The 24,191-nt window shown below is 44.7% G+C and overlaps 1 long non-coding RNA gene across 1 annotated transcript in view; it reads left to right on the plus strand.

The window, feature by feature from the left end:
- Nucleotides 1-24,191, plus strand: part of LOC141141578 (uncharacterized) — a 63,177-nt gene that overhangs the window by 15,039 nt on the left and 23,947 nt on the right. The window contains exon 2 of the long non-coding RNA XR_012244138.1: nucleotides 23,997-24,023. This is a non-coding gene — a long non-coding RNA (uncharacterized lncRNA). The remainder of the gene's footprint in view (nucleotides 1-23,996; nucleotides 24,024-24,191) is intronic.

Here is a 24,191-nt window from a genome sequence, read left to right on the forward strand (position 1 = left end):
AGACAAAGCAGTGGGAGCCATTGGCTTCTGCTGATGTCAATTACAGTCAGTGAGTGGGGTGGGGGGGAGTGAGCCATGCTCTGTTTGTTTTACCGGGACACAGCTGGCTCAGGACAGAGCCCGCACGAGTGTCCATATAGCAGGCAGCTTTCTATGGGGTCATTTGGCATGGGGGAAGGGGCGAAGAGCCAGGAGCACCAGTAGGGGACCCATGCAAGGAGAATTGAGGCTGCTCTGTGCAAAACCATTGCACAGAACAGGTAAGTATAACATGTTTGTTTTTGTTTTTTAATGAACATTTACAATCACTTTTAGGCTGGGTTCACACTTGAAATGGATGCAGCTGAGGGCATGAGCCAGTGTGTCCCTGTTCTCTGATTCAGCGACAAATTAGGCCCAAATTTTTGCCTAAATGTTCATGGCCTGGTCACAGGTTCAGTTTCAGCAATGCCAGGGTGAGTCTTATTTATGTATTTCAATGATGTACATTTGTGTTTTACCGGAGAGAACTTTAACCACTTCCGGACCGCCACACGCCGATATACGTCCTTACTTTGAATGAGGACATCGTTGTTATGGCAGCAGCTAGCTGCCATTACCCCGGTATCCTCTTGTTAGGCCGGCGGGGAAGTGAGGGGAAGATGGCCCCCATCCGTCTCCATAACAATGCAGGGCGGAAGCGACGTCATAACGTCACTTCTGCCCATAGCTCTTAAAGGGCCATTTTTTAATTTTTTTTTTTAAATGACACTTTTTTTTATTGCATTTAAGTGTAACTATGAGATCTGAGGTCTTTTTGACCCCAGATCTCATATTTAAGAGGTCCTGTCATGCTTTTTTACAAGGGATGTTTACATTCCTTGTAATAGGAATAAAAGTGACACATTTTTTTTTTTTTTTTAAAAACAGTGTAAAAATAAAAGGTAAAATAAATAATAAACATTTTTTTTAAACGTGCCCTTCCCCCGCCGAAGCGGACGCATACGTGAGTAGCGCCCGCATATGAAAGCGGTGTTCAAACCACACATGTGAAGTATTGCCGTGATTGGTAGCATGAGAGCAATAATTCTAGCCCTAGATCTCCTCTGTAACTTAAAACATGCAACCTGTAGAATTTTTTAAACATCGCCTATGGAGATTTTTAAGGGTAAAAGTTTTTTTGCCATTCCATGAGTGGGCGCAATTTTGAAGCGTAACATTATCTTTCATAATATAAAAAAAATTGGGCTTACTTTAATGTTGTCTTATTTTTTTATTCAAAATAGTGTCGGTTTTCCAAAAAAGTGCCCTTCTAAGACCGCTGAGCAAATACAGTATGACAGAAAGTATTGCAATGACCGCCATTTTATCCTCTAGGGTATTAGAAAAAAAATGTATAATGTTTGGGGGTTGTAAGTAATTTTCTAGCAAAAAAAATGTTTTTAACTTGTAAACACCACATCTCAAAAAGAAGCTCGGTCCTTAAGTGGTTAAATTACTATTGGCGTACCTGATTTTGCTAATCCTGTTATGACTTTTAATGAACACTACAGTGCCCATCAGTTTACAAAAAAAACATATACACAATGATATGAAAGTGGAGTGCAAATAAAATAAAAACACATGCAGTGATGTCATCTGCGGACAATCATCACCTTTATTTTGTAGCAATCAAGTGACCCAGAAGAAATCACATGCAGGTTTTTCTTAACAATATGACTCGTGTGTTTCTGAATTCAACTCCTGAGATTAATATGGCTGCAAGGTAAATGGTCTGTTTCTAGACTCAAAAGCCAGGTCTGTAACCTGTTCTTACTTTGCCCTGGCCGTGCACTTCTCGCAGAAAACATAAATGCTTTCACAGCCATTCAAAAATATATGGGTCTCTTTAAATATTTCTACTCTGTGACCATAAATCTAAAGGTTTCATTGTGCTATCCTAATGTTTTATATAGTGTGTGAAAAGTTGGGGCACGTTTAGCCAAGTGGTCTGCTCTATACAACCAAATAGTCTTTTTTTTCCCCAAAATAAAATTGCTTTATTTTCTGCGTAGTACCAGTTTTTTTTTTTATAATGGCTCCTTAAGCTCCAGAGAGGGAAAATATATTAACTGTCATGCATATTTTCTATTTACTTTTACAATGAGAAACAAAGATGTTCTATTGTGACTAGCTCTGAAATGTAGAAGGTCAAAGTCTGTCTGTTAATTGAAAAAACATTCACAGGTTGGAAAGCAGCTAAACCTATATTCATGATATTAAATCCTTTATATGCATGTTTTCTTAGCGTAATCTTGTGTTGCCTGTATTCTGAGGAATATATTGAAATATAACTAAAAATGGAAAATTGTAGTTGTAGGATTAGTAAGGACTGACCCCATGAGTTTGAACTGTATCTCCCATAGCTTATATTTTAGTTATGGTTGGACTCTGAAAAGCTTGTTGCTCGAGTTTCTGACTGTGTACCATTTTCACAATAATGTTTCATATCTTCTCTGTAAATTAGAATTAAATAAATATTGGACAGCCAGAAACAGATGAACTGCATTCAATCCACATTTGCTTGTGCAGGTAGATCTACCTTAAAGTTCTTGTGCAGGATTCTTAATAACAAAGCCTCCCGGAGATATAACAGTTGAACCAAGTCAACCATCTGGGATCCATCCAAATCTGATAACTAGTTGTTGCTTATTCTGAATGACCTTCATTGTTCCTGAGTAGGGATGAGCTTCGTGTTCGAGTCGAACCCATGTTCGACTCGAACATCGGCTGTTCGATCGTTCGCCGAATTGCGAACGTTATGGGCCGTTCGCGCTAAATTCGTGTGGCGCGTCACGGCCCATAATTCACTGCGGCATCGCAGTGCATTGCTGGCTGATGATTGGCCAAGCATGCACTATGACCCGCATGCTTGGCCAATCACAGCGCCGTCAGTAGAGAGAGCTGTAATTGGCCAAAGCCAGGGTGGCTTTGGCCAATTATGGCTCAGGGGATTTAGTACACACCCCACACTATATAAGGCCGCCTGCACGGCGGCCCTGTGTAGTGTGTGTTCCGGTGTGCTGAGAGATAGAGAGAGAGAGAGACAGTGTCATTTGATTTGAGTTAGATAGATTAGGCAGAACAGTCAGTCAGTTAGCTGCACTTACAGTGTATTGTGTATATATATGCATCCCAGGTGTTGCATATATATATATACACTGTATTCAGTTTAGCTAGATCCGTTCCTGTTATCTTCTATCTAGACTATTTACATTTAATGCAGTGCGTCCTGCTCACAGTGTTCAGCTAGATCCGTTCCTGCTATTTACATTTAGTGCAGTGCGTCCTGCTCACAGTGTTCAGCTAGATCCGTTCCTGTTATCTTCTAGACTATTTACATTTAGTGCAGTGCGTCCTGCTCACAGTGTTCAGCTAGATCCGTTCCTGCAATTTACATTTAGTGCAGTGCGTCCTGCTCACAGTGTTCAGCTAGATCCGTTCCTGCTATTTACATTTAGTGCAGTGCGTCCTGCTCACAGTGTTCAGCTAGATCTGTTCCTGCTATTTACATTTAGTGCAGTGCGTCCTGCTCACAGTGTTCAGCTAGATCCGTTCCTGTTATTTACATTTAGTGCAGTGCGTCCTGCTCACAGTGTTCAGCTAGATCCGTTCCTGCTATTTACATTTAGTGCAGTGCGTCCTGCTCACAGTGTTCAGCTAGATCCGTTCCTGCTATTTACATTTAGTGCAGTGCGTCCTGCTCACAGTGTTCAGCTAGATCCGTTCCTGCTATTTACATTTAGTGCAGTGCGTCCTGCTCACAGTGTTCAGCTAGATCCGTTCCTGTTATCTTCTAGACTATTTACATTTAGTGCAGTGCGTCCTGCTCACAGTGTTCAGCTAGATCCGTTCCTGCAATTTACATTTAGTGCAGTGCGTCCTGCTCACAGTGTTCAGCTAGATCCGTTCCTGCTATTTACATTTAGTGCAGTGCGTCCTGCTCACAGTGTTCAGCTAGATCCGTTCCTGCTATTTACATTTAGTGCAGTGCGTCCTGCTCACAGTGTTCAGCTAGATCCGTTCCTGTTATTTACATTTAGTGCAGTGCGTCCTGCTCACAGTGTTCAGCTAGATCCGTTCCTGCTATTTACATTTAGTGCAGTGCGTCCTGCTCACAGTGTTCAGCTAGATCCGTTCCTGCTATTTACATTTAGTGCAGTGCGTCCTGCTCACAGTGTTCAGCTAGATCCGTTCCTGCTATTTACATTTAGTGCAGTGCATCCTGCTCACAGTGTTCAGCTAGATCCGTTCCTGTTATCTTCCTACTGACAGGCAGGCTTGTCTGGTTACAGTATATAAAGCTACCTGAAGAAAATTACAGGTGTTCTATTTGATCCTATTAGTACCACGGTCAGGCAGCTAGACTATTTACATTTAGTACAGTGCGTCCTGCTCACAGTGTTCAGCTAGATCCGTTCCTGTTATCTTCCTACTGACAGGCAGGCTTGTCTGGTTACAGTATATAAAGCTACCTGAAGAAAATTACAGGTGTTCTATTTGATCCTATTAGTACCACGGTCAGGCAGCTAGACTATTTACATTTAGTACAGTGCGTCCTGCTCACAGTGTACAGCTAGATCCGTTCCTGTTATCTTCCTACTGACAGGCAGGCTTGTCTGGTTACAGTATATAAAGCTACCTGAAGAAAATTACAGGTGTTCTATTTGATCCTATTAGTACCACGGTCAGGCAGCTAGACTATTTACATTTAGTACAGTGCGTCCTGCTCACAGTGTTCAGCTAGATCCGTTCCTGTTATCTTCCTACTGACAGGCAGGCTTGTCTGGTTACAGTATATAAAGCTACTTGAAGAAAATTACAGGTGTTCTATCCCAGCTTAGTGCAGCTACAGGCCATTAGTATGTCTGGAAGGCCAAGAAGGAGAGGCAGACAGTCACAAGCCAATAAGAGAGGGCAAGCAGGCTCTGTGTCTAGTGCTGGTCGTGGAGACGGTGCATCCTCATCAGCACGTGGCCATGGGACACGCTTGGCCTTTTTTTCGGCAGCTGGCCGTGTTGAGCCGCAACATGCGGAAGACTTGGTCGAGTGGATGACCAAGCCGTCCTCATCCTCCTCATCCTCTCTCACCCATGCCCAGGGTGCTTTGTCTGGCAAAGCAGCGGCCTCTTCCCTCAGCTCAATGTCATCAGTGACTCCTTCCCTAGCTCCACCATGTCCTCATGAGGATTCCCTCGAACTGTTTGACCACAGTGTTGGGTACATGCTCCAGGAGGATGCCCAGCGTTTGGAAGGCTCTGATGACGATACTGAGCTCGATGAAGGCAGTAACATGAGCACGGACAGAGGGGGTGCCCAAGAAGGACAGCAATCTGGCAGTCATGCTCCCCCTGCTGCAGCATACTGCCAGGTTTGCTCCAGTGATGAGGAGGGAGGGGATGATGAGGTCACTGACTCAACGTGGGTGCCTGATAGGAGAGAGGAGGAGGAGGAGGAGGAGGAGGAGGAGGAGGCGGCGGCACATCACCAACGAGGCAGGATGCCCTCCAGGGGCCAGCCTAAGGGCAGCACATTGACTGCATCACACCCCAAAGCTCCACATGTGCAGGGCGCTGCAGTCTCTGCGCGTTATTCAAAAAGTTCTTTGGTGTGGGCCTTTTTTGAGACGAGTGCATCAGATCGCACCGCTGCTATTTGCAACATATGTCTCAAGCGTATCTCGCGTGGCCAAAACATCTCCCGCTTGGGTACCACATGCTTGACCAGACATATGTTGACCTGCCATGCAGTTCGTTGGCAAGCGTATCTAAAAGACCCACACCAAAGAACAAAGAGGATCTCTCCTTGCTCCTCATCAGCTGAGATTTCCAACCCCACTAGACCTTCAGTCCTCTCTGAGACCTGCAGTGAGAGGAATGAAGGTGTAGAATTAGGTGTGTCACAGCCAAGTACTTGTGGGCAATCTGCTTTTGGTACACCGACGTCAGATTGTACCAGGCAAATTTCCCTGCCCCAGCTGCTGCACCGCCGAAAGAAGTTTGCTCCCAGCCATCCACATGCCCAGCGGTTGAATGCTAGCTTGGCAAAATTGCTAGCACTTCAACTGCTGCCTTTTCAGTTGGTAGACTCTGCCCCCTTCCGTGAGTTTGTGGAATGTGCGGTTCCTCAGTGGCAGGTACCCAAACGCCACTTTTTCTCACGGAAGGCGATTCCGGCTCTCTACCGGCATGTGGAAGGCAATGTCCATGCCTCGCTGGACAGGGCGGTCAGCGGTAAGGTGCATATTACCGCTGACTCATGGTCCAGCAGGCATGGACAGGGACGTTACCTAAGTTTCACGGCGCATTGGGTGACTCTGCTGGCAGCTGGGAAGGATGCAGGACAAGGTGCAGTAGTGTTGGAGGTTGTTCCGCCACCACGCCTCCAAAATGCTGATTGTGACACACCTCTCTCCTCCACCCCCTCCTCTTCTTCTTCCTCTATGGCCTCTTCCTCGGAACCAGCGGTGCTCCGTAGGCGTTCAAGGGGCTACGCAAGTACGCAGGCCAAAAGATGCCATGCGGTGCTTGAGCTGGTGTGCTTGGGGGACAGGAGCCACACTGGGGCAGAGGTTTTGTCAGCTCTGCAGGGGCAGGTTCAGAGGTGGTTGACGCCACGCCAACTTAAGGCAGGAATGGTGGTTTGCGACAATGGCACCAACCTCCTCTCTGCCCTCCGACAGGGACAAATGACCCATGTGCCCTGTTTGGCTCACGTCCTTAACTTGGTGGTGCAGCGGTTCTTGGGCAGGTACCCGGGCTTACAGGATGTCCTGAGGCAGGCCAGGAAAGTCTGTGTGCATTTCCGCCGGTCATATAATGCCAGTGCTCGGCTGACGGACCTCCAAAAGGAGTTTAACCTGCCCAAGAACCGCCTAATCTGTGACATGCCCACCAGGTGGAACTCAACGTTGGCCATGCTGCAGCGGCTGCACACGCAGCAGAGGGCCATCAATGAGTACCTGTGCGACTATGGCACCAGGACAGGGTCAGGGGAGCTTGGTTTTTTTTCCCCACGCCAGTGGGCCATGATCAGGGATGCATGCACTGTCCTGTCACCATTCGAGGAGGCCACGAGGATGGTGAGCAGTGACAGTGCATGCATCAGTGACACTGTCCCCCTTGTCCACCTGTTGGAGCACACGCTGCGTGGAATAATGGACAGGGCACTTGAGGCAGAACAGAGGCAGGAAGAGGAGGACTTCCTTAGCTCTCAAGGCCCCCTTTATCCAGACAGTGTTCCTGCGTGCCCGCCGATCACACAGGAAGAGGACGAGGAGGAAGAGGAGGAGGAGGAAGATTGTGTCAGTATGGAGGTGGAGCCTGGCACTCAGCATCAGCAGCAGTCTTTAAGGGATCAGTCCCAAGAAACACATGGACTTGTACGTGGCTGGGAGGAGGTGGCTGCGGACCATGTCGTTCTTAGTGACCCAGAGGACTCCGGACCGAATGCCTCAGCAAACCTACGCTGCATGGCCTCCCTGATCCTGCAAAGCCTGCGTAAGGATCCTCGTATTCGTGGTATCAAGGAGAAGGACCAATACTGGCTGGCAACCCTCCTTGATCCACGTTACAAGGGTAAGGTTGCGGACCTTATCTTGCCATCGCAGAGGGAGCAGAGGATGAAACATCTTCGGGAGGCCTTGCAGAAAGGTCTGTGCAACGCGTTCCCAGAGACTGGGAGGTTACAAACTCCTGTTTCTGGACAACGTGTTGCTGAGGCTTCGGTCAGTCAAAGAAGGAGCGGTGGAGAAGGTGGCCGTCTGACCGATGCGTTCAGACAATTTTTTGGTCCGCAGCCCCAAGGTATGATCGGTTCCAGCAACCATCGCCAGCGTCTGTTTTATATGGTGCAGGAATACCTAGGGGCAAGATCAGACTTGGACACCTTTCCCACCGAAAATCCTCTGGGTTACTGGGTCTTGAGGATGGATCACTGGCCAGAGCTTGCACAGTATGCAATTGAGCTACTGGCCTGTCCTGCATCCAGCGTTCTTTCGGAACGCACATTCAGTGCTGCTGGAGGCGTGGTAACCGATCACAGGGTGCGTCTGTCCACCGACTCGGTCGATCGGCTGACCTTCATAAAAATGAATGAGTCTTGGATCACCACCAGCTACCAAGCACCTGATGCTGATGTAACCGAATAATTTTTTTTGAAATCTCAGATCCCTTCAAAGACTGCCTATGCTGATGCTGAGTGACTATCCCTGAGTAATTATCCTCTTCCTCCTCAATCATCACGCTGATAGCTTGTAAGAACATTTTTGGTTCTGGGCGCCACCACCAGTGCCTAAGGCACAATTTTTCAGCCCCTGTTTAACAGGGGCGTGTAATTACAATTTTTGATGTAATACTTTGCAGCAGGGCTCGTTCCTGCATTCCAACTAGAGTGTCTGTGAGGGGTTGCAGTGTTGTGGCACCAGCACCAGTGCCTAAGGCCCAATTTTTCTGCCCCTGTCTAACAGGGGCGTGTAATTACAATTTTTGATGCAATACTTTGCAGCAGGGCTCGTTCCTGCGTTCCAACTAGAGTGTCTGTGAGGGGTTGCAGTGTTGTGGCACCAGCACCAGTGCCTAAGGCCCAATTTTTCTGCCCCTGTCTAACAGGGGCGTGTAATTACAATTTTTGAAGCAATACTTTGCAGCAGGGCTCGTTCCTGCGTTCCAACTAGAGTGTCTGTGAGGGGTTGCAGTGTTGTGGCACCAGCACCAGTGCCTAAGGCCTAATTTTTCAGCTCCTGTTCAACAGGGGCATGTAATTACAATTCTTGATCTAATATTTCACAGCAGGGCCCTGTGAGGGCTTACAGTGTTGTGGCCACAGCAATACCTAAGGCCCAAATTTCTGCTGAGTATATAGGGCAGGACCCTACTTTCAAACATCTAACTTACAAATGACTCCTACTTGCAAACGGAAGGAGACAACAGGAAGTGAGATGAAATCTACCCCTAGGAAGGGAAATTCTCTCCTGTAAGAGTTAATATGGGAAAACAATTTCTCCTTTCCACTGATGCTTTCCAATCCTTGTTCCACAAAAAAACCCAAATTTTCAAAAAACATTTTTCATTGGGACAAAAAAGTGAGGTGAAATCTTCTGAAGAGGAGGAAAGACAGCAAAACAAATGTCACAGGGGTGATAACCCTTCCCTATGTTTTCCAAAAAGCTTAGAAAAGATTTTTTGGCTGGAGCTAAACACGTTAAAAATGTTCAAAATTACAAACAGATTCTACTTAACAACAAACCTACAGTCCCTGTCTTGTTTGCACTGCTGTTCAGAGTATATAGGGCCTGGTGGCCCCACACCTTTCCTTATTTTAATTTGGGTGCGGGGTTCCCCTTAATATCCATACAAGACCCAAAGGGCCTGGTAATGGACTGGGGGGTACCCATGCCGTTTGTCTCACTGATTTTCATCCATATTGCCATGACCCGACATGACATTAAACCCGCAAGCAGTTTTAAATGAGATTTTTTCCTTTAAAAATGACATTTGGTGCAGGGACTGTTCTAAACATGGGAAACACGCGTCACTTTACAGGCATACTATAGACACCCCCCAGGTACGATATTTAAAGGAATATTTCACTTTTTTTTTTTACTTTAAGCATCATTAAAATCACTGCTCCCGAAAAAACGGCCGTTTTTAAAAGTTTTTTTTGCATTGATACATGTCCCCTGGGGTAGGACCCGGGTCCCCAAACCCTTTTTAGGACAATACCATGCAAATTAGCCTTTAAAATGAGCACTTTTGATTTCGAACGTTCGAGTCCCATAGACGTCAATGGGGTTCTAACGTTCGTGCGAACTTTCGGTCCGTTCGCGGGTTCTGGTGCGAACCGAACCGGGGGGGTGTTCGGCTCATCCCTATTCCTGAGTACCTAATTCAACCTGAAAGTGGTTGTAAACATTATTTTTTTTAAAATAACAAACGTGCCTATACTTACCTGCTCTGTGCAATGGTTTTACACAGAGCAGCCCCGCTGCTGCATCCATTAACACAGACAGTGGGACTAGGCCCCGCCCCCTGCTCCCGGGTCACAATTTTTGATTGACAGCAGTGGAAGCCAATGGCTCCTGCTGCTATCAATCTGTCCAATGCGGAGAGTGACAGCAAATGGAGCCACTGCACTCTTGCACATCACTGGATCGAATCGGGCTTGTGGAGAGCCAGAAGTCAGGATTAGGGACTACAGAAAACAGGGTGCCTTGATGGGGCCTTTAACTTACTCATGCATTTGCAAATGTGTGCAGACTAAAACCCTGTTCTTCACGCATATTGAAGTGTAAGTGACACGCAGGAAACAAATCTCAAAGACGGGTGTCAGTGATCCCTCCACCACACACAGATGGCCTCTCACCTCCCAAATTCGACCTGAAACAGGTCACACAGCGAGAGTCAGTGTAGCTGACACAGCAATCCAGGCAAACACTCCGGACATAGCCGCTCCAGGATGCGTCTCAGTCAACATAATATGGCATGTGAAAAGAGATAACAAAGTGATCTAATGCTCTCTGTATGTTCAATCTTTTATTAAGGTAAAAAAGATAAGTTGCACTTACATATAACGGCACTCAGGTCCGAGTGCCGGCGGACAAACGAAACTGATAGTGAACGAGATGGCCGCGGGTGACGTCATGCAAACACCTGACCCCCGTACGCGTTACGTCCATAGGCAGGACTTCATCAGCGTGGGGCAGAGTACACACAGACGGCCCGCTTGTTATTTATTGCCCTGGTAACCTATGGTGAGCCAATAAAAGAGCTGGACACAACAATCCAATGGCCAACTCTAATCTAAATATTAGATCAGGCTACAACCGAAGGTTGTATTGTATTATTGTATTATTATTATTATTATTATTAACTATTTATATAGCGCCAACAGTTTACGCAGCGCTTTACAATGTAGAGGGGGGACAGCACAGTTACAGTACAATACAGAAGGGACAGGAGGGCCCTGCTCATAGGGCTTACATTCTAAAGGGAGGGGGTGGTGGTACAAAAGGTAATAGATGCGGGGAATGATTTGATGGGGTTTTTAGGTGGGTGTGGGATAGGCTTCCCTGAATAAGTGAGTTTTCAGGGATCTCCTAAAGGTGGACAGGTTAGGGGCTGATCGGATATACCGGGGCAGGGAATTCCAGAGGATAGGAGAGGCTCTGGAGAAGTCCTGAAGACGAGCATGAGAGAAGGTAACAAGGGAGCTAGAGAGCAGGAGTTCCTGGGAGGAGCGGAGGGGACGATTTGGGCAATATCTGCAGATGAGGTTGGTGATGTAGCTGGGGGCGATGTTGTGTATGGCCTTGCATGTTGTGGTTAGCATTTTGGGGTAGGGGAAGCCAGTGAAGGGATTGGCAGAGAGGAGCAGCAGTCACGGATCGGTTAGTGAGATGTATTAGTCTAGCAGCAGCATTCATAATAGACTGAAGGGGGGGGTGGCCTGCATAAGGGTAGGCCATTAAGGAGAGAGTTGCAGTAGTCAAGGAGGGAAATAATCAAGGAGTGAATAAGTTGCATTGCGGTGTCATTAGTCGGGAAGGGTCAAAATTCTGGAGATGTTGCAGAGGTTAAGGCGGCAGGATTTAGCCAGTGATTGGATGTGGGGGCTGAAGGAGAGGTCAGAGTCAAAGATTACACCCAGCACCCTGGCAAGTGTGGAGGGACCAATGGTTGTGCTGTTAATCTTAATGGTAAAGTCATGGAGGGGAGACCGGGAAGGAGGAAATATTACAAGCTCAGTTTTAGAAAGATGTCATTCAGTAAATTTGAGATCCGTGAGGAGATCGAGGGGGTGGGTTGAGGAGTGGAGAGATAGATCTGGGTGTCATCGGCGTAGAGGTGGTATTGGAAGCCATGGGAGGTTATCCACTGGCCCAGGGAAGAGGTATAGAGCGAGAATAGGAGGGGCCCAAGGACAAAGCCTTGGGGTACCCCAACAGAGAAAGGAAGAGGAGCGAAGGAGATGGAGTTGTAAGTGACACTGAAAGTGCAGTGAGATAGGTAGGAGGAGAAACAGGATAAAGCAGAGTCACAGAGGCCAAGGGAGTGTAGTTTGCTGAGGAGGAGCAGGTGGTCAACTGTGTTAAGGGCAGCAGAGAGGTCTAAGAGTATGAGTATGGAGTAATGGCCATTGGTTTTAGCAGTTAGTAGGTCATTGGTGAGTTTTAGTAGGGCAGTTTCAGTAAAATGTTGTGGATGGAAGCCGGACTGTAGAGGGTCAAGAAAGTTGTTGCCCGTGAGGTAGCAACTCCTTCGGTCATGGACAAGGAGCTCAATGAGCTTGGAGGCAAATGGGACCAGGGAGATGGGCCTTACGTTATTCAAACAGGTGGGGTCTAGTGAGGATTTTTTAAGTATGGGGGTAAACAGTGCATGTTTGAGCAGGGAAGGAAAGGTGCCGGAGGAGAGGGAGAGGTTGAAGATGTGGGTTAGGGAGTTTAGGATAGAGTGGGAAGGTGGTCGCAGTAATTGTGAGGGGACAGGGTCCAGGGGACAGGTGGTGAGGTGAGCCATGGAGAGGAGTTTATCAACTTCATTGGTGGTAACTGGGCAGAAGGAGGAGAGTATTGAGTGTGGTGTTTTACCTGATGTATTGGGTAGGGGAGGAAGCTGAATGCTGGATATCTCCTTGTGAATGGTGTTTCGATTTTGCTTTTGAAATGGTTGGCAATCTGTTGAGCGGTAAACAAGTTGGTGGGTGGGGGCAGTGGAGGGTGAAGTAAGGAATTAAGGGTAGAAAAGAGTTGACGAGGTTTGGATGAGAGTTTTTTGATGAGAGTGTTGATGGGAGTTTGATGAGAGACTAACCAAGGAAACCCTCAAGGGAAAGAATTAATTCAAAAGTCTATCTGACACCACACTCCTTGCAGTTCCATGATCAGGGGGAAACCGATAGCTGTGAAGACATAAGAAAAATCTGAGTGCACAGGCTCATGGTGCAAATAACGTTTGTTTATTGGAATATAGAAGATAAAATGGAACCGACTATAGAAGATAAGATGGAACCGACTGACAGACAACGCTGTGTGGTTGCCAGGACAACACGTTTCAGAGGGCATGGCCTCCTTCCTCAGGTCCCTGCTTGATGAGCCAGTACCTGATGAGCTTGTGAATCCATCCACCCTTTGGACATTTCATTAACCATAGCGCTCAGATGGGACCCTGTTCAGGGTTCCCCACTGGAAGAGTTTTGACGCTTGTGTTTCACCTACGCTTGTAAGTGTATTTTTTTATCTTTTGTATTCCAATAAACAAACGTTATTTGCACCATGAGCCTGTGCGCTTTGATTTCTCTTAAGAATAAAGACAATGGCTTGGGTATGAGCCAAATTTAAATAGTACCAGCTAACAATCCCCCCACCCCCACGTCGTCTCTCCCCTTGTAGGGCAAAACAAACATGGATGGCATAAAAATAAGCTTGCCACCTGGAATGCACCAACACCACATCAAAGAAAGTGTTGCGCATTCACATACATCCAGCCCGCACAGCCACCCCGAGGAAAAATGGCCACCACGGAAACCTTGCCAAGAGTGCATTTGTCAGAGAATCACCAAAAGGAACCTCCCCCGTGCACATGCAGTACCATGGGACCTGGAGAACCACCCCCAGAGCAACTCCGACATACTCTGTGCCTCGGAACTGGAGAAAGCCTTGCATCCTACTATTGGAGATAACATATAAGTTGCCATATATGCTTTTCCACGAGGGTTTTGCTCACATAAATCGCCTGATATTGTCATGTCATCAGATAAACAACTCCCACCATTTTACAGTCAATCTGATGGTGAGGGCACCATTTCTGTTTATTAGGTAGTATAATACATCTGCCCTGCTGGATCCAAGGGCAATACGGATAGGATCTACATGCAAATGTACCTTTCCTCTCTTCCTGATTTGAACTCCTCTCACCTTTTTCCTTAAAATAGCTACAAGTGACATGATCCTTGGTGGATTTGGCATGTTTAAAGCTAGTTTCTGGTGTAAGACCTTTAAATCTCCCAACTAAAGGGCTTATTCACACTTGACTAAAGTCAAGTGTCTAACGCTTAGCAAACGCTCCTATAGTGTTTGTATGACGTTAGCGTGGGCATCAGTCTGGCATCAGTGAGCTTTAGTATGGGGCATTTTACTCCATAAACGTCCTATGGTCCATGGTTCTGAAATGTTTGATGAGCGTTAAGGTGCGTTAAAACTGCTCCACAATGGAAAGTGACAGAAATAAACTAATTTTAATACTCCGCAACCGCAATGCAACCGCGCAGCAAATGCCTGCCAGAGCTTTTGCTGAGCATTACCATAAACTTGAATGGGAAGTATTGAAGGGCTTCAAATGCCTCCTGATTCAACTATGTGCTGTCCATTGTATCATTTGCACAGGCATTTGAGGGGCATTTTTAACGCCCCTCAAACGCCTGCTTTTAATGCCAGCGTGTGAACTTCCGCTCTTTGTACTCCTCCCCCCACTCCTGGTGTCACATTTGGCACCTTTCGGGGGGGGGGGGGAGAGACAGGATACCTGTCTTTCACAGGTATCCTGTTCCCACTTCTGGGAGCCTCTGCCGCGGGTATTGACGTCACCGCCCGGGCTCCCTCCTCCTCCCTCCTCCTCCCCTGGCCGCCGGGCCAGTAGGAGAGAGAAGCTGTCACGTACCTGGCAGGTAGAGCCCGGAATGCAGGGAACGGCCTCTTGTATTCCTCTGACTCGGGAACCCCTGGTAGTGATGTCAGGGGCTCGAGAATACAAAGGGGCACAAGTGCCTGACTGGAAAATCGGAGCAGAGGGCTGGGTCCTGTAGTCAGCTGGGAGGAATCCTGTAGTCCGGCAGCAGGATGCAGACAGCAGGAAGGTGCTCTGTAACTCAGCAGCTGGATGCAGACAGCAGGGAGGAGCCTTGTAGACTGGCAGCAGGATACAGACAGCAGGGAGGTGTCTTGTAGTCCAGCAGCAGGATGCAGACAGCAGGGAGGTGTCTTGAGGTCCAGCAGCAGGATGCAGACAGCAGGGTACAGGCAGGCCGGGTCAAAACACAGGCGGGCAGATCAGGTACAGAAGGGCAATCCAGAAGAGTAGTCAAAGTCCAAAGCCAAGATCGAGGCAGGCAGCAAACAGGGTAGTCAAGAACAGTTCAAACAGGTAACAGGTTTCAGGGTACAGATCACAAGTAATAAAGTGGCAGGGGTCTTCAGGAACGTTGTAGACCGGACAGCAAGGCAGCAGTGGAACAGTCCCCTTTTTATAGTACATCTTTGGCGCCTAGTGCTGTCAATCTTTCTATTGCTAGAACGCTTGCAGGAAGGCTTTTCCTGACAGAAGCGGAGCCTCGCGCATGCATAGTAGGGTTCCCAGCGTGAAGCCGTAAGGCAGTTAAACCATCTAGGACAAATACACTGATTGGTGGACAGACGATTAATCCGAAATGAATGGATACAGTCCAGGGCTTCAATATGCTTTAAACGGAAAATAGGTGTCAACAGGCAACAATGTTGGGACACAAAGCCGTATAAAAGGCCAAAGATGTCCAGACAGTCAGCGTGCATAGACTTTACATAGAACCATCCGATATAGCAGCACCTTCAGTAAGTCACCATTTCGGGTTAACTGTCTGTCCACCAATCAGTGTATTCGTCCTAGATGGTTTAACTGCATATTTCTGGTTGTTTTAGCACCCCTTTCCATTCTATAATTTAATCTTCATGTTCTTGTTTTTATGAGGCTTCCTTCAAACCCTCTACAGCCAACTACTTGGCAGTTTGGGGCTATCGCCCTGCGTTATTGGATTGCGTTGATCTTGCCCCGTGGGGCTGCCAGGAGCCACATTTGTTTTCTGTTATATTCTATTCCCCTAATGAAACCAATTCCTTGGTGAAACTAATAGGGAAGAATTGACCTCCTGTTACAATTCATGATCATCTCTTTTGGTCAACAGAATATTGTAAAGTGCTCCACTCTATATGTGGTTCAAAAATTTGTATTAATGTTTTTAATTCATTGTAATAAAATTTATTTTTCTATATATCTATTGTATTGAGTTGTCGTTGGCACCATAATAATCCCTTCTCCTTTGCTCCCTGTGATAGTAACATTAATTATGCGAAGATAATATCATAAACAATATCACCAAATGTGCTACAAAGAAGATTTTTTTTTTATATATGACAAAACAAAAACTGGTGTACCAAGCAAGTTCACAGTGAAAGAATCTTTTCATAAGTACCAAATGTCCAAAGAAAACTTTTCTTCTCTCAATTATCTTCAAGTCCACATACTGCACATTGAAGTGTATATAATGATATCCCATAAAGTGGCTCTTGTGATGAAAATCCTGGTTAAAAGAGGGTAACTTCACATATATGCTCCCCCCTGTGTGAATGTGCTTACCTCAAGTAGTGTGACTGCACAACTAAGTTTGGTCCACATAAGCTGTTGAACCACTCCTGGGCTCTAAGAAAACGGACTCAGCAGAATCCCACGGGAAAATCCAGAGAAGTTATCCTCAATGTTAAAGTAAGAAAGAGGCTGGATAGTGTATTATCGTTTGATACCCCTGAGGAAGACACGTAATTAGTCCTGTGTCGTCACGCGTAGGGGTGGGGCCGGGACGGTGGAGGAGAAAGTCTCATGCTTGTTTGAGCAGGCAGCTGGTATACACAAGTTTGGAAGCCATTTGGAGAGGATTCTGATACTAAATGTTTTTTTTATAGTTTGGTGCGCTGGAAGCACCTACAAAATGTGAGTACTCTGATGTTCTTTTTTCTAAATAAATTTATAAACAAACGATAATACACTATCCAGCCTCTTTCTTACTTTAATGTTGAGGATAACTTATCTGATAAGATAATTGAAAGAAGAAAAGTTTTCTTTGGACACTTGATATTTATGAAAAGATTTTTTCACTGTAAACTTGCTTGAGTGTTTGTTTTGTCATATATAAAATAAAAATCTTCTTTATAGCACATTTGGTGATATTGTTTATGATATTATCTTTGCATAATTAATGTCACTAGTAGCCCTTTAGTTGGGAGATATTATAGACCCCACACCAGAAAGTACCTTTAGGTGTGCCAAATTCATTAGGATAACATCACATGCAGCCATTTTAAGGAAGTAGGTAAGATCATTTCAAACCAGGAGAAGAGGAAAGGTGCATTCACCTGTGGATCCCACCCGTATTGTCCTTGGATCCAGGAGGGCAGATATATTGTACTACCTAATAAACAGAAATGGTATACTCGTCGTCATCAGATTGTCTGTCAAATGATGGCAGTGTCTCTGGCATGTTAGGTCTCAAGTCCCTTTCTCCCCTATCCATCTCTTCTGCCCCTCTTTTTCTTTTTTTTTTTCCTTTCTCCTTTTTTTCCCTAGTCTGAGACCTTGGCGGGACCCAGGTGAGATGTGAGATCATTCTAAGATGAGACTTACACTTATACAAACCATTCAGGGTATGTTTATTATCATTATTATATCCTATTAGATACTTTTGGACATTTTTTTTTTAACATCCATGTACATATGTCTATTTTTATATTTATTTTCTGACCCATGGGTGTTCTATGCAAACTTTTTGCAATAAGGTTGTACTATAAATACTGGCTCAATTCTGTCTTTATTGGAACACCTAGAGTACATTTGCTTGATAGAGAACTAAGCGGTTCCCAGGTGTTGAAGTAGAGTATCTCACAAAAGTGAGTACACCCCTCACTTTTTTGTAAATATATTTTATTATATCTTTTCATGTGACAATACTGAAGAAATGACACTTTGCTACAATGTACAGTAGTGAGTGCACAGCTTGTATAACAGTGTAAATTTGCTGTCCCCTCAAAATAACTCAACACACAGCCATTAATGTCTAAAGCGCTGGCAGCAAAAGTGAGTACACCCCTAAGTGGAAATGTCCAAATTGGGCCAAAGTAGCCATTTTCCCTCTCCGATGTCATGTGACTCAGTGTTACAAGGTCTCAGGTGTGAATGGGGAGCAGGTGTGTTAAATTTGGTGTTATCGCTCTCACTCTCTCATACTGGTCACTGGAAGTTCAACATGGCATCTAATGACAAATAACTCTCTGAGGATCTGAAAAAAAGAATTGTTCCTCCACATAAAGATGGCCTAGGCTATAAGAAGATTGGCAAGGCCCTAACACTGAGCTGCAGCACAGTGGCCAAGACCATACAGTGGTTTAACAGGACAGGTTCCACTCAGAACAGGTAAATCGAAAACACCGCGCTAACCAGTGAAATAAATAAAAAGCTGCTGCATACAGTTTGACAAAAACAACAAAATAGGCATATAGAAAAATGCAGCGCATGTACAAAGGAACATAGGTCTTTATAATGGTGAAACAGTAAAGAAATCACTAATTAACCACAGGTGCCTTGAAACACAAACGTCCATAGATGGATGTGAATGTCCAACCGCACAGGAGGTGTAAGTACTCCAAGGGGTGGTGATGGTCTGATGGTTGTCAGAAAACACCTGGCATCATACAGCGACTTCCCAACCGAGAAACTGGGTCCCAATGGGTCATTCAGAGAAAGTGCAAAAAAGCCTCTTACCAGATCCTGTGGATTCCCATGTCAGCGACAGGGAATCGCATGCGCAGTTTGTCACAAATGACGTGGAATGGGAGCTCAGGAATCGCCAATCCCTTGGATTGTGGTCTGTATGGATCTCGGCCGGCAACCGGATGGGTCCTCACAACGAACCGTCCTCACACCGAACCGTCCCAGCGTGCATCAGAAGTTTCACAAACGGTCCCCCGAAAGGAGCAGTTGGAGGGACTGGATCTCATGCGGTAAATGTGGAAACAAAAAGAATGTGCCTCCACATGGTGCAGATAAAAAAAGGGTGTTTTTATTGAAAAAAACGACCATACACAAATAAAAGCGTGATCACGGTGAATAAAAACAAATGGGCAACAAGGAGAGTGGTGTATGTACCCGACGCGTTTCGACCTAGGGGTCTTCAACAGGGGCATGTTGAAGACCCCTAGGTCGAAACGCGTCGGGTACATACACCACTCTCCTTGTTGCCCATTTGTTTTTATTCACCGTGATCACGCTTTTATTTGTGTATGGTCGTTTTTGTCAATAAAAACACCCTTTTTTTATCTGCACCATGTGGAGGCACATTCTTTTTGTTTCCACATTTACCGCATGAGATCCAGTCCCTCCAACTGCTCCTTTCGGGGGACCGTTTGTGAAACTTCTGATGCACGCTGGGACGGTTCGGTGTGAGGACGGTTCGTTGTGAGGACCCATCCGGTTGCCGGCCGAGATCCATACAGACCACAATCCAAGGGATTGGCGATTCCTGAGCTCCCATTCCACGTCATTTGTGACAAACTGCGCATGCGATTCCCTGTCGCTGACATGGGAATCCACAGGATCTGGTAAGAGGCTTTTTTGCACTTTCTCTGAATGACCCATTGGGACCCAGTTTCTCGGTTGGGAAGTCGCTGTATGATGCCAGGTGTTTTCTGACAACCATCAGACCATCACCACCCCTTGGAGTACTTACACCTCCTGTGCGGTTGGACATTCACATCCATCTATGGACGTTTGTGTTTCAAGGCACCTGTGGTTAATTAGTGATTTCTTTACTGTTTCACCATTATAAAGACCTATGTTCCTTTGTACATGCGCTGCATTTTTCTATATGTCCACTCAGAACAGACCTCGCCATGGTGGACCAAAGAAGTTGAGTGCACAAGCTCAGTGTCATACACCGAGGTTGTCTTTGGGAAATAGACATATGAGTGCTGCCAGCATTGCTGCAGAGGTTGAAGGGGTGGGAGGTCAGCCTGTCAGTGCTCAGACCATACACTGCACACTGCATCAAATTGGTCTGCATGGCTGTAGTCCAAGAAGGAAGCCTCTTCTAAAAATTATGCAAAAGAAAGCCTGCAAACAATTTGCTGAAGACAAGCAGACTAAGGACATCGATTACTGGAACCATGTCCTGTGGTCTGATGAGACCAAGATAAATGTATTAGGTTCAGATGGTGTCAAGCGTGTGTGGCGGCAACCAAGTTAGGAGTACAAAGACAAGTTTGTCTTGCTTACAGTCAAGCATGGTGGTGGGAGTGTCATGGTCTGGGGCTGCATGAGTGCTGCCGGCACTGGGGAGCTACAGTTCATTGAGGGAACCATGAATGCCAACATGTACTGTGACATGATCCCTTCCCTTCAGAGACTGAGCCGCAGGGCAGTATTCCAACAATATATCGTTATAATGACCCCAAACACACCTCCAAGATGAACACTGCTTTGCTAAAGAAGTTGAGGGTAAAGGTGATGGACTGGCCAAGCACATCTCCAGACCTAAACTCTATTGATCATCTGTGGGGCATTTTAAAACAGAAGGTGGAAGAGCGCAATGTCTCTAACATCCAACAGCTCTGTGATATCACCATGGAGGAGTGGAAGAGGACCCCAGTGGCAACTTGTGAAGCTCTGGTGAACTCCATGCCCAAGTGGGTTCAGGCAGTACTGGAAAATAATGGTGGCCACACACATTATTGACACTTTGGGCCCAATTTGGACATTTTCACTTAGGGGTGTACTCACTTATTTTGCCAGCGGTTTAGACATTAATGGCTGTGTGTTGAGTTATTTTGAGGGGACGGCAAATTTACACTGTTATACAAGCTGTACACTCACTACTTTACATTGTAGCAAAGTGTAATTTCTTCAGTGTTGTCACATGAAAAGATAGAATAAAATATTTACAAAAATGTAAGGGGTGTACTCACTTTTGTGAGATACTGTACATCTCGATACAGTATATTTACGGAGAAATAATTTGATTTATTGCTATCACCACTATGATTATGGCTATCATCAATATTGTTATTATTTTTTGGTTGCCCCGTGCAGCTAGCACACAACACGGTTGTTATCCATTGTTGGTCTAATTGGCTTGGTGAGTTGTTTTACTTTATTTTGTTTTCTTACCTTCTATTTTAGAACATTCCTCTCCTGAAGAAGCATGTAAGCAAAATGAGTTGAGATTGAGAATCCATCCACAGTGCATATTTATGTGATCATAATACTTCTGTACGCTCAATCCCCGGGGGGGGGGGGTTATTGTAGGGCCCTGTAATGTTGTTTTTGGTATATCATATTGCTGTGGGGGATCACGAAGGGATGTGTTGAGTGTGATTTATATCTGTTGTATGTCATGTATATTCTTTTTATTTTGGTTTTAGAGAGGACAAGGCTAATCTGGCCTTTTTAGTGATAGACATTTTTTTGTTTAACCACTTGCTTACTGGCCACTTAAACCCCCCTCCTGTCCAGACCAATTTTCAGCTTTCAGTGCTGTTGCACTTTGAATGACAATTGCGCGGTCATACAACACTGTACCCAAATTAAATTTTTATCATTTTTTCCCACAAATAGAGCTTTATTTTGGTGCCTCTGCGGTTTTTATTTTTTGTTAAAAACATTTAAAAAGATCGAATTAAAAAAAAAATATATATATATATATTTTAGATTTTGTTATAAAATTTTGCAAACAGGTAATTTTTCTACTTCATTGATGTACGCTGATAAGGCTGCACTGATGGGCACCAATAGGCTGCACTGATGGGCACTGATGGGCACCGATAAGGCGGCACTGGTGGGCACTGATAGGTGGCACTGGTGGGCACTGAGAGGTGACACTGATGGGTGGCACTGAAGGGCATTGATAGGTGGCACTGGTGGGCACTGAGAAGTGGCACTAATAGGTGGCACTAATAGCTGGCACTGATAGCTGGCAGTGATGGGCACTGATGGGTGGCAGTGATGGGCACTGATGGGTGGCAATTAAGGGCACTGATCGGCACTGGTAGGTTACACTGATAGGCAGCACTGCTAGGTGGCACTGATGAGGCACTGATTGGCACCACTGGTGGGCATTGATAGGTGGCACTTGTGGACATTGATAGGTGGCACTCATGGGTATTGATAGGCGGCACTGGTGGGCAATGGCAGGTGGCTATGGCAGGTGGCATTGGCAGGGGGTACTGATTGGCACAGATGAGGCAGATGTGTCTCCTTCCTCTTTGGGACCGATGTCCCTTGCACATAAGCCAGCGATCTGCTTTTTTTTCTCCTCAGGATCTCAGTGTGAGGAGAAAAAAAAAGATTACCGATTTTTTGTTTAGACACGTGATCAGCTATCATTGGCAGACAGCTGATCACGTGGTGAGGGGCCGGGATGTGTGATCACTGAAGGTCTCCCGGAAATTCAGGTCCGCGCTGTAGCCGTCATTTGGCTATAGCACGTACGCCAAGTGGTTAATGGCCAAGTGTGAATAAAGTATTGCATTTTACTATTTGTGTGTGTCATGACATTTTTTTTGAGAGATCATCCACCTTTGGGTTTAAAAAAACCCCACTAGTATTTGATTCTCTTTCAATTTCGAGAGAGTATTGGTATTGTTCTCTGGATCAATGGTGGGTTTTTTCAATGTAACCAGGAAACAAAAGATACAAAGGATAGGTCCCTGAGATCTGAATTGTTGAACATGGGAGAGTTTAATACCCTGAAATAATAATTAAACATTGTACATGACATAGCAGTTCAAACCTAGGACACTAATGACAGAAGATGAAAATTTTAGTCTAATTATCTATTGTTTTCAATGACAGAATTATCAGCCTATATTCTGACTATACTTGAGGCCTCATTTGGAACTGTTATCCAACTATCATTTTAACGTGCAGGTTTGAATCTGATTGAATGCAGTGGGGCAAGAAAAAAACGTGCTTACAAAAAATGTTGGACATTTTACTAAACAGGGTCTGACATTTATTAAATGGATAACATTAGATGGATACATTTAGATCATTTCCAGTATGTTTTGACATGCATGGATACATTTAAAGGAAGACCAAATAAAGACCAAAGACAACATGTACAACATTGGAAACCCTATATAAATATTATACATTTACCACTGTACAATATAAAAGCTGGTATAATGAATGTGTTATTCTGTTTTTTATTATTAGATAGAACCTAAAAAAGTTCATCTATTTTTGCTGAATTGTTTTTTTGTAATAATGCATTAAAGCTATATGGGATTTGAATAAACTAGCTAATCTGTTTTCAGAAACCTTCCTATGTTATCCAGCACAATGGTAATAAGCTCAAAGGTAAAATATGAATAGCAAGTGATGGTGAAGCTAATCTAGAGATACAATGTCACCCAGACATCACACCTTGTCTCCTCTTCCTTGTCCTAAAAGACCTCCTTCTCTTTCCTTAGACTGGCTTTTCTAATTAGATTTGACATTGACATTTAGTGAACTATAACTGCATTTCCATTGCATTTTTCAGGAGTATAGTCCTACCTTATTGTATTATTTCTTTGAGAAACCCTCTATCACCAAGAGGTCTTACGAAAGTTCTCATCCATACATAACTCTGAAATGTGATAAATTATACTTTATTTTAAAGGCTTTTTATGTAATAAACAACACAAAACATCATAGTTGATGTTTAAAAAGAATAAAATACACTAGTATACCGTTAAATAGACAAGAAGGACAAGGATTGTGAACTAAATGTTTTCATGCTTCTACTTTAAATATAAGGTTTTATTTATTTTTGTATGTGTTCACAATTATGTGTGCATAATACACCTGTATGGTAGCTTCTTCTCCCTTTTTGGTCTATGAGTATAATAAATAAACTATTACGTTTTTTTGGCCAACTTTAGCTTTCTTTTTTTTTTTTGAAAAATTATATTATATAGTGTTTATATATTTTTGTATTATTTGTATAAATCTTTTTTTATTCCCTATTTAAGCCATTGCCACCTTTTGCCAACCGATTATTTCTTTGTTTAGCATAACAACTGCTTTTAAGACAAGAGTTCTAGAAACTGGCTGAAATAGGCAAAATAAAACATTTGATTCAGCATTTACCTACAGTACTTACAAATAAATACAAACATTGTTTTATTTTTAATTTTTTTTTAGTACTCACCATACCAGAATGCCTTACTGGTAAGTTAAATGCACTTCATAATCTTTTCTCCATGTAATCAAACTCAACTCTGTCTATGGTCTTGTATTGATATTGATTCCAACATAGCCAACATATAGGTGAGCAATTCTCAGGGAAGAGGAAAACGAATTATCATAGTTTAATGGGTTTAATATGAAAAACAAAGG

The sequence above is a fragment of the Aquarana catesbeiana genome, linkage group LG04 (assembly GCF_042186555.1).
Source record: "Aquarana catesbeiana isolate 2022-GZ linkage group LG04, ASM4218655v1, whole genome shotgun sequence".
Lineage (NCBI taxonomy): Eukaryota > Metazoa > Chordata > Amphibia > Anura > Ranidae > Aquarana > Aquarana catesbeiana.